The sequence below is a fragment of the Oncorhynchus mykiss genome, chromosome 6 (genome assembly GCF_013265735.2).
Source record: "Oncorhynchus mykiss isolate Arlee chromosome 6, USDA_OmykA_1.1, whole genome shotgun sequence".
Classification (NCBI taxonomy): domain Eukaryota; kingdom Metazoa; phylum Chordata; class Actinopteri; order Salmoniformes; family Salmonidae; genus Oncorhynchus; species Oncorhynchus mykiss.
Window position 1 is genome coordinate 36,006,023 of NC_048570.1, and position 13,479 is coordinate 36,019,501.

The following is a 13,479-nucleotide window of genomic DNA, read 5'->3' on the forward strand; positions in this document are numbered from 1 at the left end:
CAAACGGCCTTTCTCAATTTTGATTGAATTTCAAATATGACATAAGGTATTTGTACTACCATGCCTTGTATAAGAGCATTATATTTGGTACCGCAGACAATTTGGTAGCTTAGCAGAATACAAAATAACACATGACCTGATTGCCAAGTGTGCTTACAGTAACTGCCATCTAGAATGGTGCTATGCCATGCTGTAGTAAATGGACTCAATCAAACATAGTAATAGCTTTGAGATTCCACTTTCTCAACCATTGCAATCCACATAATCACGTTGTTTAAAATGCTTATCTGACAGGATGGCTTTCCACTGATCTGATCTCTGTCTCCAGCATCATTATGTACCTAATCACACACACACACATGCACACACACAAGCACACACACACATGAACGCATACAAGCACACACACACAAATGCACACACTCACGCACACAAGTGCGACACACACAGTTGCTAATCTATTGTCATCAACACTACAACACATTATTTATTGCACTGAGACAGTCAATAAAACTATGAGGCTTCTCTTTTGAGTGTAATTTCCAGGCCATTGTATCTGGATGTGTGGTAGTTTGGAAGTGTGGCTGATTTCATTCCTATTCCTAGCTGAACACTTACTGAGGGTCTGACTGAGGGACAGACACCGTGTCGGTGAGAGCCAGACTTTTGTAGGGAAGTACATTTTCCTCTGGTGACTGAGTTCAACAGTGGTTGGTTTTTCTAGACATTGTCTAATGAGACACATTAGGGAGTAGGGTCACACTATTAGGATAGTCCCCTATAAATGATCTACAGATGGTCACATTGTCAACAAACTATCTGCAACTGCTTGCTAAGGTTACAGTTATGGATGGTTTAGAATAAGGGTATGGCTTGAGGTTAGGGCTGGGGTAAGGGTTAAGTTTAGGGTTAGTACATAGTTAAAATGTTGTTGACAGTTATTGAACATCAAACCATCTACTTGGGACTATCCAAATAAAGTGTTACCGGCAGTAGATATACTGTACAGTATCACTAGTATTGTTAGTATAGTATAATATAATATAGTATTGTATTGTACAGCATTGTATAGTATAGTATAGTATCGTATAGTATTATATAGTGTAGTATTGTATTTTTTTTTAACCTTTATTTAACTAGGCAAGTAAGTTAAGAACAAGTTCTTATTTTCAATGATGGCCGAGGAACAGTGGGTTAACTGCCTGTTCAGGGGCAGAACGACAGATTTGTACCTTGTCAGCTCGGGGATTTGAAACTTGCAACCTTACGGTTACTAGTCCTACGGTCTAACCACTAGGCTACGCTGCCGCCCCAGCGTAGTATTGTATAGTATTGTTTAGTATAGTATTGTACTGTATGTTATAGTATAGCATAGTATTGTATAGTATTGTATAGTATAGTATAGTAGTGTATTGTATTGTATTGTTTTGTATAGTAGGACATAGTAGGATAGGATAGAATAGCATGACATGACATGTTCTACTTTAAAGTTGTTCTCAACTCTGCATGGATGCCTGTTTGTCTGTAGGTTTACTTCTATACAACTTGGAGAGTTTTCTGCAGCCTGATAGGCAGATTGTTCCTCAGCAGTGGTTCACAGAGAGCCCCATACCACGGGCTAGGCTGTACTTTTTGATATGCGAGGGAAGAAACACATAGCCAACATCTAGTGAGCGCAGCAGCATCCACACGGGCTCCAAAGGAAGAGGCAAATCTGTCAGATAAAAAAGTCCATGTCCATGTGAAGCTTTGAAGGCCAAGGTGAAACCAGCACCATGTAGCGAGAATACACGAGGCGTGCGCGCATGTGTGTGTTTGTGTGTGTGTGCGCGTGCGTGCGTGTGTGTGTTTGTGTGTGTGTGTGTATGCGTGCGTGTGTGTGTGTTTGTGTGTGTGTGTGTGTATGCGTGCGTGTGTGTGTGTTTGTGTGTGTGTGTGTGTCTCAGTGTGTGTAGTCAGTTCCATACTTATCAGGGAAATGCTAACAGCACAGCAGCAGCACGTACCCCGCTCATACAATGCTTTTTGGGGTTTTGTATTGGTGCAGAAGGATATTGTAAATAAAGTTGTATTCTCTTCAGGTTTCACACCAATCATGATCTTCTATGGGCTTCTTAAAAATCAATAAACAATTAATCACAAACACATTCACACACATTCCGTTTAGCATGGTGCTATGCTAGAGTTAGCAGCCAGTTGGTAAGAATTTACATTAGCCAGCCTTGATTAATACCTCTTAAGGATCTCTACAGATCGGTGTCCCACCCACGGGACGGTTGAGCTAATGTGAGCTAATGTGATTAGCATGAGGTTGTAAGTAACAAGAACATTTCCCAAGACATAGACATATCTGATATTCGCAGAAAGCTTACATTCTTGTTAATCTAACTGCACTGTCCAATTTACAGTAGATATTACAGTGAAATAATACTATGCTACTGTTTGAGGAGAGTGCACAGTCATGAACTTGAAAAGTTATTAATTAACCAGTTAGGCACATTAGGGCAGTCTTGATACACAATTTTGAACAGAAATGCAGTGGTTCATTGGATCAGTCTAAAACTTTCCACATACAATTCTGCCATCTAGTGGCCAAAATCAATATTGCGCCTTGGCTGGAATAATACATGTTGGCCTTTCTCATGCATTTCAAAGACGATGGTACAAAAAAACAAACACAAAAAACGTTTGTTTTTTCTTTGTATTATCTTTTACCAGATCCAGATCCTACATTAATTTCACATTTCCACAAACTTCAAAGTGTTTCCTTTCAAATGGTATCAGGAACATGCATATTCTTGCTTCAGGTCCTGAGCTACAGGCAGTTAGATTTGGGAAGGTCATTTTTAGGTGATAATTGAAAAAAAGGGGCGGTTTTAGGTTTAAACAGTAGCAACTGATGGATCCAGGATCATGTGTGATCTATGAAGAATTCTTATTTTTATCCATAATCCTTATTATAACATATTTTTGATAAGAGTGTAATGTCTGTAAAACTGCATAAAGAATTGTCTCACACACTGTACTGTAAATTTAGTTCTCAGCATGTATCAAACCCTTTTACTGGGCTTAAAGCATGACTGGCTATGTGACATTTGAGGAACAAAATCTAAAAATGTGCTTTTTTTCATTGAAAAGCAGAGCTGATTTGATTAGGGACAGCATAAATGTGAGTATTGTTTATAAGGATTAATGGATGAAGCTAGCGAATTAACACCGTCTCTTTCCGACTTACATGACAAACTGACCCAAATAATTAATTATCTCCCGAGAGTTAAAGAGCTAGGGTGCATCCAAAATTGCACCCTATCCCCTACATAGGGCACTACATTTGACCAGGGCCCCACAGGTAACAGGGTAGCATTTGAGATACAGCCCTAGATGACAACATTTTCAGTGTTAAAGAAAAATCTAATGATTCTAATCAGGGTAACAAGCTGAAGAAGCGTTCCTCTGTTAACCAAAAGGTCACATCTCTAATTAATGGTCTATTCCACCTCTCTCTTGTTCTTCGAAATGTATTCAAAAATGATTATTTCTTAACTGCTCTCTCTAATATACTTACTTTACACTTCTAATTAAAGTATTTTTTTCCCCATTAAAGTAAGTTTACCCCGGATGTGCCTGGGTTGGGTTTTCCCGCTGTATACTAGGCAATGGTCCTAGATATTTTCCATAGCCTTTTATGTTTGAGTTTCAGGGATTCAAAGAGATCTGCTATCAATGATACAAAATGAATCAGATAGAGTTGTATCAGAGTCGTAGTGTAGAATTGACTAATGGTTACCATTAAAGAAAGAAAGGAACAGAAAAGAAGAAAAGAACAGCTCAGTTTCTCTCACTCTCACCCCCCCCCCTCTCACTCTCACCCCCCCCCCAACCTCTATCGCTCTCTCTCTCTCTCTCTCTCTCTCTCTCTCTCTCTCTCACTCTCACCCCCCCCCCTCTCTCTCTATCGCTCTCTCTCTCTCTCTTTCTTTTTATTTCTCTAGCTCGCTCTCTCACTTTCTCATACAGACATAAGTATGTATATCCTGTATACAGTGCCTTCGGAAAGTATTCATACCCCTTGACTTTTTTCACCTTTTGTTACGTTACAGCCTTATTCTAAAATTGATTTAAAAAAAAAAAATTGCCTCATCAATCTACACACAACACACCATAATGACAAAGTGAAAACAGGTATATATATATATATGTCACACCCTGACCATAGTTTACTTTGTATATTTCTATGTTTTGGTTGGTCAGGGTGTGATCTGAGTGGGCATTCTATGTTACATGTCTAGTTTGTCCAGTTCTATGTTCGGCCTGATATTGTTCTCAATCAGAGGCAGGTGTTCGTCATTGTCTCTGATTGGGAACCATATTTAGGTAGCCTGGGTTTCACTGTGTGTTTGTGGGTGATTGTTCCTGTCTATGTGTTTTCACCAGATAGGCTGTTTAGGTTTTCGTTACGTTTATTGTTTTTGTAGTGTTTGTGTTTAGTGTGTTTTTTCATTAAACATGAATCGCAATCGACACGCTACATTTTGGTCCGATCCTTGTTCTACCTCTTCATCAGAGGAGGAGATAGAAGAAAGCCATTACAGAATCACCCACCACCAACGGACCAAGCAGCGTGTCAACAGGCAGCAACAGCAGCGTAAAGAAGAATGGACATGGGAGGACGTTATGGACAGCAGGAGTATGGACTATACTACTTGGGAGGAGATCGACAGGTGGGTGGCCGACCCAGGGAGAGTGCCGGAGCCCGCCTGGGATTCGCTGGAGCAGTGCGCGGAGGGTTATCAGAGAATGGAGTTGGCGAAGCAAGCACGGCGGCGCGGACGGAAGCCAGAGAGTCAGCCCCAAAAATTTATTGGGGGGGGCTAACAGGGAGTATGGCTACGCCAGGTAGCAGACCTGAGCCAACTCCCCCTGTTTATCGCGAGGAGCCAAGGAGGAGACCAGAACCAGAGCCGGTGTTGGAGGTGAGCGAAGCAGAGACTGTGAAGGAGTTAATGGGGATATTGGAGGAGAGAGTAATGAGGGAGTTGCTGTGTTGGTGTTTTAAACATGGAATTCGCCCGACGGAGCGTGTCGGGGATTTGATGGCACCTGGGTCAGCGCTCCATACTCGTCCTGAGGTGCGTGTTAGTCGGCTGGTGAAGATGGTGCCAGTCTCACGCACCAGGCCTCCTGTGCACCTCCCTAGCCTTGCACGTCCTGTGCCAGCACCACTCTCAAGATCTCCAGTACGCCTTCACGGTCTAACCCATCCAGTACCACCTCCACACCCCAGCCCTCCGGTAGCAGCTCCCCGCACCAGGCTTCCTGTGCGTGTCCTCGGCCCAGTACCACCAGTGCCAGCACCACGCATCAGGCCTACAGTGCGCCTCGCCTGTCCAGCGCTGCCAGAGACTTCCTCCTCTTCAGCGCTGTCGGAGTCTCCCGCCTGTTTAGCGCTGTCAGAGCTTTCCGCCTCTACAGCGCTGCCGGAGTCTCCCGCCTGTTCGGAGCTGCCAGTCTGCAAGGAGCTGCCAGTCTGCAAGGAGCTGCCAGTCTGCAAGGAGCTGCCAGTCTGCAAGGAGCTGCCAGTCTGCAAGGAGCTGCCAGTCTGCAAGGAGCTGCCAGTCTGCAAGGAGCTGCCAGTTTGCAAGGAGCCGCCAGAGCTGCCAGTCTGCATGGAGCCGCCAGGGCCGCCAGTCAGCATGGAGCCGCCAGGGCCGCCAGTCAGCATGGAGCCGCCAGGGCCGCCAGTCAGCATGGAGCCGCCAGGGCCGCCAGTCAGCATGGAGCAGCCAGGGCCGCCAGTCAGCATGGAGCAGCCAGGGCCGCCAGTCAGCATGGAGCAGCCAGGGCCGCCAGTCAGCATGGAGCAGCCAGGGCCGCCAGTCAGCATGGAGCAGCCAGGGCCGCCAGTCAGCATGGAGCAGCCAGGGCCGCCAGTCAGCATGGAGCAGCCAGAGCAGCCAGTCAGCATGGAGCAGCCAGTCAGCATGGAGCAGCCAGTCAGCATGGAGCAGCCAGAGCTGCCAGTCAGCATGGAGCAGCCAGAGCTGCCAGTCAGCATGGAGCAGCCAGAGCTGCCAGTCAGCATGGAGCAGCCAGAGCTGCCAGTCAGCATGGAGCAGCCAGTCAGCATGGAGCAGTCAGAGCTGCCAGTCAGCATGGGGCAGCCAGTCAGCATGGAGCAGCCTGAGCTGCCAGTCGACCAGACTCTTCCAGATCTGCCAGTCGACCAGACTCTTCCAGATCTGCCAGTCGACCAGACTCTTCCAGATCTGCCAGTCGACCAGACTCTTCCAGATCTGCCAGTCGACCAGACTCTTCCAGATTCTCCAGTAGACCAGACTCTTCCAGATTCTCCAGTCAGCCAGGATCTGCTAGATCCAACTACCTGCCTGGGCTTCCTCTCAGTGCTGAGCTTCCTCTCAGTGCTGAGCTTCCTCTCAGTGCTGAGCTGCCCATCAGTCCCGAGCTACCTCTGTCCCGAGCTAAGGACGCTAAGGAGGTGGACTAAAACTATTATGGAGTGGGGTCTACGTCCAGCGCCAGAGCCGCCACCGCGGACAGATGCCCACCCAGACCCTCCCCTATAGGTTCAGGTTTTGTGGCCGGAGTCCGCACCTTGGGGGGGGGGGGGGGGGGTACTGTCACACCCTGACCATAGTTTACTTTGTATATTTCTATGTTTTGGTTGGTCAGGGTGTGATCTGAGTGGGCATTCTATGTTACATGTCTAGTTTGTCCAGTTCTATGTTCGGCCTGATATGGTTCTCAATCAGAGGCAGGTGTTCGTCATTGTCTCTGATTGGGAACCATATTTAGGTAGCCTGGGTTTCACTGTGTTTGTGGGTGATTGTTCCTGTCTATGTGTTTTCACCAGATAGGCTGTTTAGGTTTTCGTTACGTTTGTTTTTGTAGTGTTTGTGTTTAGTGTGTTTTTTCATTAAACATGAATCACAATCGACACGCTGCATTTTGGTCCGATCCTTGTTCTACCTCTTCATCAGAGGAGGAGATAGAAGAAAGCCATTACAATATAAAAACATACAGTTGAAGTCGGAGGTTTACATACACCAAAGCCAAATACATTTAAACATCGTTTTTCACAATTTAATCCTAATAAAAATTAGGTCAGTTAGGATCACCACTTTATTTTAAGAATGTGAAATGTCAGAATGATAGTAGATTGAATTATTTATTTCAGCTTTTATTTCTTTCATCACATTCCCAGTGGGTCAGACGTTTACACACACTCGATTAGTATTTGGTAGCATTGCCTTTAAATTAACTTGGGTCAAATGTTTTGGGCAGCCTTCCACAAGCTTCCCACAATAAATTGGGTGAATTTTGGCCCATTCCTCCTGACAGTGCTGGTATAACTGAGTCAGGTTTGTAGACCTCGCGCATTTTCAGTTCTGCCCGTAGCGGTATGATGGCTGCGTGGTCCCATGGTGTTTATACTTGCATACTATTATTTGTACAGATGAACGTGGTACCTTCAGGCATTTGGAAATTGCTCCCAAGGATGAACCAGACTTGTGTAGGTCTACATTTTTTTTCTGAGGTCTTGGCTGATTTCTTTTGATTTTCCCATGATGTCAAGCAAAAAGGCATTGAGTTTGAAGATAGGCCTTGAAATATACACCACAGGTAAACCTCCACTGGCTCAAATGATGTCAATTAGCCTGTCAGAAGCTTTCTAAAGCTATGGCATAATTGTCTGCAATTTTCCAAGCTGTTTAAAAACACAGTCAATTTAGAGTATGTAAACTTCTGACCCACTGGAATTGTGATACAGTGAATTATAAATGAAATAATCTGTCTGTAAACAATTGTTGGGAAAATTACTTGTGTCATGCACAAAGTAGATGTCCTAACCGACTTGCCAAAACTGTAGTTTGTTAACAAGAAATTTGTGGAGCGGTTGAAAAACGAGTTTGAATGACTCCAACCTAAGTGTATGTACACTTCCGACTTCAACTGTACCTTATTTACATACAGCACCAGTCAAAAGGTTGGACACACCTACTCATTCCAGGACTTTTCTTTATTGTTTCTATTTTCTACATTGTGGAATAATAGTTTAGACATCAAAACGATCAAATAACACAAATGGAATCATGTACTAACCATAAAAGTATTACACAAATCAAAATATATTTTATATTTGAGACTCTTCAAAGTAGCCACCCGTTGCCTTGATTACAGCTTTGCACACTCTTGGCATTCTCTCAACCAGCTTTATGAGGTAGTCACCTGGAATGCATTTACATTAACAGCTGCATTTGTTAAAAGTTAATTTGTGGAATTTCTTTCCATCTTAATGTGTTTGAGCCAATCAGTTGTCATGTCACAAAATAGGGGTGGTATACAGAAGATAACCCTATTTGGTAAAAGACCAGGTCCATAATATGGCAAAAACAGCTCAAATAAGCAAAGAGAAACGACAGACCATCATGACTTTAAGACATTAAGGTCAGTCAATCCAGAACATTTCAAGAACGTGAATCAGGCCTTCATGGTCAAATTGCTGCAAAGAAACCATTACTAGAGGACACCAATAAGAACAAGAGACCTGCTTGGCCCAAGAAACACAAGCAATTGACATTAGTCCAGTGTAAATCTGTCCAAATTTGAGATTTTTGGTTCTAACTGCCATGTCCTTTTGAGATGCAGAGTAGGTGAACGGATGATGTCCGCATTTGCAGCCAGCAAGTGCTCAGCATCAATCAATCAAATTTATTTTATATAGCCCTTCGTACATCAGCTGATATCTCAAAGTGCTGTACAGAAACCCAGCCTAAAACCCCAAACAGCAAGCAATGCAGGTGAAGAAGCACGGTGGCTAGGAAAAACTCCCTAGAAAGGCCAAAACCTAGGAAGAAACCTAGAGAGGAACCAGGCTATGTGGGGTGGCCAGTCCTCTTCTGGCTGTGCCGGGTGGAGATTATAACAAAACATGGTCAAGATGTTCAAATGTTCATAAATGACCAGCATGGTCGAATAATAATAAGGCAGAATAGTTGAAACTGGAGCAGCAGCACAGTCAGGTGGACTGGGGACAGCAAGGAGTCATCATGTCAGGTATTCCTGGGGCATGGTCCTAGGGCTCAGGTCCTCCGAGAGAGAGAAAGAAAGAGAGAATTAGAGAGAGCATATGTGGGATGGCCAGTCCTCTTCTGGCTGTGCCGGGTGGAGATTATAACAGAACATGGCCAAGATGTTCAAATGTTCATAAATGATCAGCATGGTCGAATAATAATAAGGCAGAACAGTTGAAACTGGAGCAGCAGCACAGCCAGGTGGACTGGGGACAGCAAGGAGTCATCATGTCAGGTAGTCCTGGGGCATGGTCCTAGGGCTCAGGTCCTCCGAGAGAGAGAAAGAGAGAAGGAGAGAATTAGAGAACGCACACTTAGATTCGAATAGGACAGGAGAAGTACTCCAGATATAACAAACTGACCCTAGCCCCCCGACACATAAACTACTGCAGCATAAATACTGGAGGCTGAGACAGGAGGGGTCAGGAGACACTGTGGCCCACTCCGAGGACACCCCCGGACAGGGCCAAACAGGAAGGATATAACCCCACCCACTTTGCCAAAGCACAGCCCCCACACCACTAGAGGGATATCTTCAACCACCAAATTACCATCCTGAGACAAGGCTGAGTATAGCCCACAAAGACCTCCGCCACGGCACAACCCAAGGGGGGGGGGGGGGGGGGCGCCAACCCAGACAGGATGACCACATCAGTGACTCAACCCACTCAGGTGACGCACCTCCTCCAGGGACGGCATGAGAGAGCCCCAGTAAAGCCAGTGACTCAGCCCCTGTAATAGGGTTAGAGGCAGAGAATCCCAGTGGAAAGAGGGGAACCGGCCAGGCAGAGACAGCAAGGGTGGTTCGTTGCTCCAGAGCCTTTCCGTTCACCCTCCCACTCCTGGGCCAGACTACACTCAATCATATGACCCACTGAAGAGATGAGTCTTCAGTAGAGACTTAAAGGTTGAGACCGAGTTTGCGTCTCTGACATGGGTAGGCAGACCGTTCCATAAAAATGGAGCTCTATAGGAGAAAGCCCTGCCTCCAGCTGTTTGCTTAAAAATTCTAGGGACAATTAGGAGGCCTGCGTCTTGTGACCGTAGCGTACGTGTAGGTATGTACGGCAGGACCAAATCAGAGAGATAGATAGGAGCAAGCCCATGTAATGCTTTGTAGGTTAGCAGTAAAACCTTGAAATCAGCCCTTGCTTTGACAGGAAGCCAGTGTAGAGAGGCTAGCACTGGAGTAATATGATCAAATTTTTTGGTTCTAGTCAGGATTCTAGCAGCCGTATTTAGCACTAACTGAAGTTTATTTAGTGCTTTATCCGGGTAGCCGGAAAGTAGAGCATTGCAGTAGTCTAACCTGGAAGTGACAAAAGCATGGATTAATTTTTCTGCATCATTTTTGGACAGAAAGTTCCTGATTTTTGCAATGTTACGTAGATGGAAAAAAGCTGTCCTTGAAATGGTCTTGATATGTTCTTCAAAAGAGAGATCAGGGTCCAGAGTAACGCCGAGGTCCTTCACAGTTTTATTTGAGACGACTGTACAACCATTAAGATTAATTGTCAGATTCAACAGAAGATCTCTTTGTTTCTTGGGACCTAGAACAAGCATCTCTGTTTTGTCCGAGTTTAAAAGTAGAAAGTTTGCAGCCATCCACTTCCTTATGTCTGAAACACATTCTTCTAGCAAGGGCAATTTTGGGGCTTCACCATGTTTAATTGAAATGTACAGCTGTGTGTCATCCGCATAGCAGTGAAAGTTAACATTATGTTTTCGAATAACATCCCCAAGAGGGAAAATATATAGTGAAAACAATAGTGGTCCTAAAACGGAACCTTGAGGAACACCGAAATTTACAGTTGATTTGTCAGAGGACAGACCATTCACAGAGACAAACTGATATCTTTCCGACAGATAAGATCTAAACCAGGCCAGAACTTGTCCGTGTAGACCAATTTGGGTTTCCAATCTCTCCAAAAGAATGTGGTGATCGATGGTATCAAAAGCAGCACTAAGGTCTAAGAGCACGAGGACAGATGCAGAGCCTCGGTCCGATGCCATTAAAATGTCATTTACCACCTTCACAAGTGCCGTCTCAGTGCTATGATGGGGTCTAAAACCAGACTGAAGCATTTCGTATACATTGTTTGTCTTCAGGAAGGCAGTGAGTTGTTGCGCAACAGCCTTTTCTAAAATTTTTGAGAGGAATGGAAGATTCGATATAGGCCGATAGTTTTTTATATTTTCTGGGTCAAGGTTTGGCTTTTTCAAGAGAGGCTTTATTACTGCCACTTTTAGTGAGTTTGGTACACATCCGGTGGATAGAGAGCCGTTTATTATGTTCAACATAGGAGGGCCAAGCACAGGAAGCAGCTCTTTCAGTAGTTTAGTTGGAATAGGGTCCAGTATGCAGCTTGAAGGTTTAGAGGCCATGATTATTTTCATCATTGTGTCAAGAGATATAGTACTAAAACACTTGAGTGTCTCTCTTGATCCTAGGTCCTGGCAGAGTTGTGCAGACTCAGGACAACTGAGCTTTGAAGGAATACGCAGATTTAAGGAAGAGTCCGTAATTTGCTTTCTAATAATCATAATCTTTTCCTCAAAGAAGTTCATGAATTTATCACTGCTAAAGTGAAAGTCATCCTCTCTTGGGGAATGCTGCTTTTTAGTTAGCTTTGCGACAGTATCAAAAAGGAATTTCGGATTGTTCTTATTTTCCACAATTAAGTTAGAAAAATAGGATGATCGAGCAGCAGTAAGGGCTCTTCGGTACTGCACAGTACTGTCTTTCCAAGCTAGTCGGAAGACTTCCAGTTTGGTGTGGCGCCATTTCCGTTCCAATTTTCTGGAAGCTTGCTTCAGAGCTCGGGTATTTTCTGTGTACCAGGGAGCTAGTTTCTTATGAGAAATGTTTTTAGTTTTTAGGGGTGCAACTGCATCTAGGGTATTGCGCAAGGTTAAGTTGAGTTCCTCAGTTAGGTGGTTAACTGATTTTTGTCCTCTGGCGTCCTTGGGTAGGCAGAAGGAGTCTGGAAGGACATCAAGGAATCTTTGTGTTGTCTGTGAATTTATAGCACGACTTTTGATGATCCTTGGTTGGGGTCTGAGCAGATTATTTGTTGCAATTGCAAACGTAATAAAATGGTGGTCCGATAGTCCAGGATTATAAGGAAAAACATCAAGATCCACAACATTTATTCCATGGGACAAAACTAGGTCCAGCGTATGACTGTGACAGTGAGTGGGTCCAGAGACATGTTGGACAAAACCCACTGAGTCGATGATGGCTCCGAAAGCCTTTTGGAGTGGGTCTGTGGACTTTTCCATGTGAATATTAAAGTCACCAAAGATTAGAATATTATCCGCTATGACTACAAGGTCCGATAGGAATTCAGGGAACTCAGTGAGGAACGCTGTATATGGCCCAGGAGGCCTGTAAACAGTAGCTATAAAAAGTGATTGAGTAGGCTGCATAGATTTCATGACTAGAAGCTCAAAAGACGAAAACGTCATTTTTTTTTTTGTAAATTGAAATTTGCTATCGTAAATGTTAGCAACACCTCCGCCTTTGCGGGATGCACAGGGGATATGGTCACTAGTGTAGCCAGGAGGTGAGGCCTCATTTAACACAGTAAATTCATCAGGCTTAAGCCATGTTTCAGTCAGGCCAATCACATCAAGATTATGATCAGTGATTAGTTCATTGACTATAATTGCCTTTGAAGTAAGGGATCTAACATTAAGTAGCCCTATTTTGAGATGTGAGGTATCATGATCTCTTTCAATAATGACAGGAATGGAGGTGGTCGTTATCCTAGTGAGATTGCTAAGGCGAACACCGCCATGTTTAGTTTTGCCCAACCTAGGTCGAGGCACAGACACGGTCTCAATGGTGATAGCTGAGCTGACTACACTGACTGTGCTAGTGGCAGACTCCACTATGCTGGCAGGCTGGCTAACAGCCTGCTGCCTGGCCTGCACCCTATTTCATTGTGGAGCTAGAGGAGTTAGAGCCCTGTCTATGTTGGTAGATAAAATGAGAGCACCCCTCCAGCTAGGATGGAGTCCGTCACTCCTCAGCAGGTCAGGCTTGGTCCTGTTTGTGGGTGAGTCCCAGAAAGAGGGCCAATTATCTACAAATTCTATCTTTTGGGAGGGGCAGAAAACAGTTTTCAACCAGCGATTGAGTTGTGAGACTCTGCTGTAGAGCTCATCACTCCCCCTAACTGGGAGGGGGCCAGAGACAATTACTCGATGCTGACACATCTTTCTAGCTGATTTACACGCAGAAGCTATGTTGCGCTTGGTGATCTCTGACTGTTTCATCCTAACATCGTTGGTGCCGACGTGGATAACAATATCTCTATACTCTCTACACTCGCCAGTTTTAGCTTTAGCCAGCACCATCTTCAGATTAGCCTTAACGTCGGTA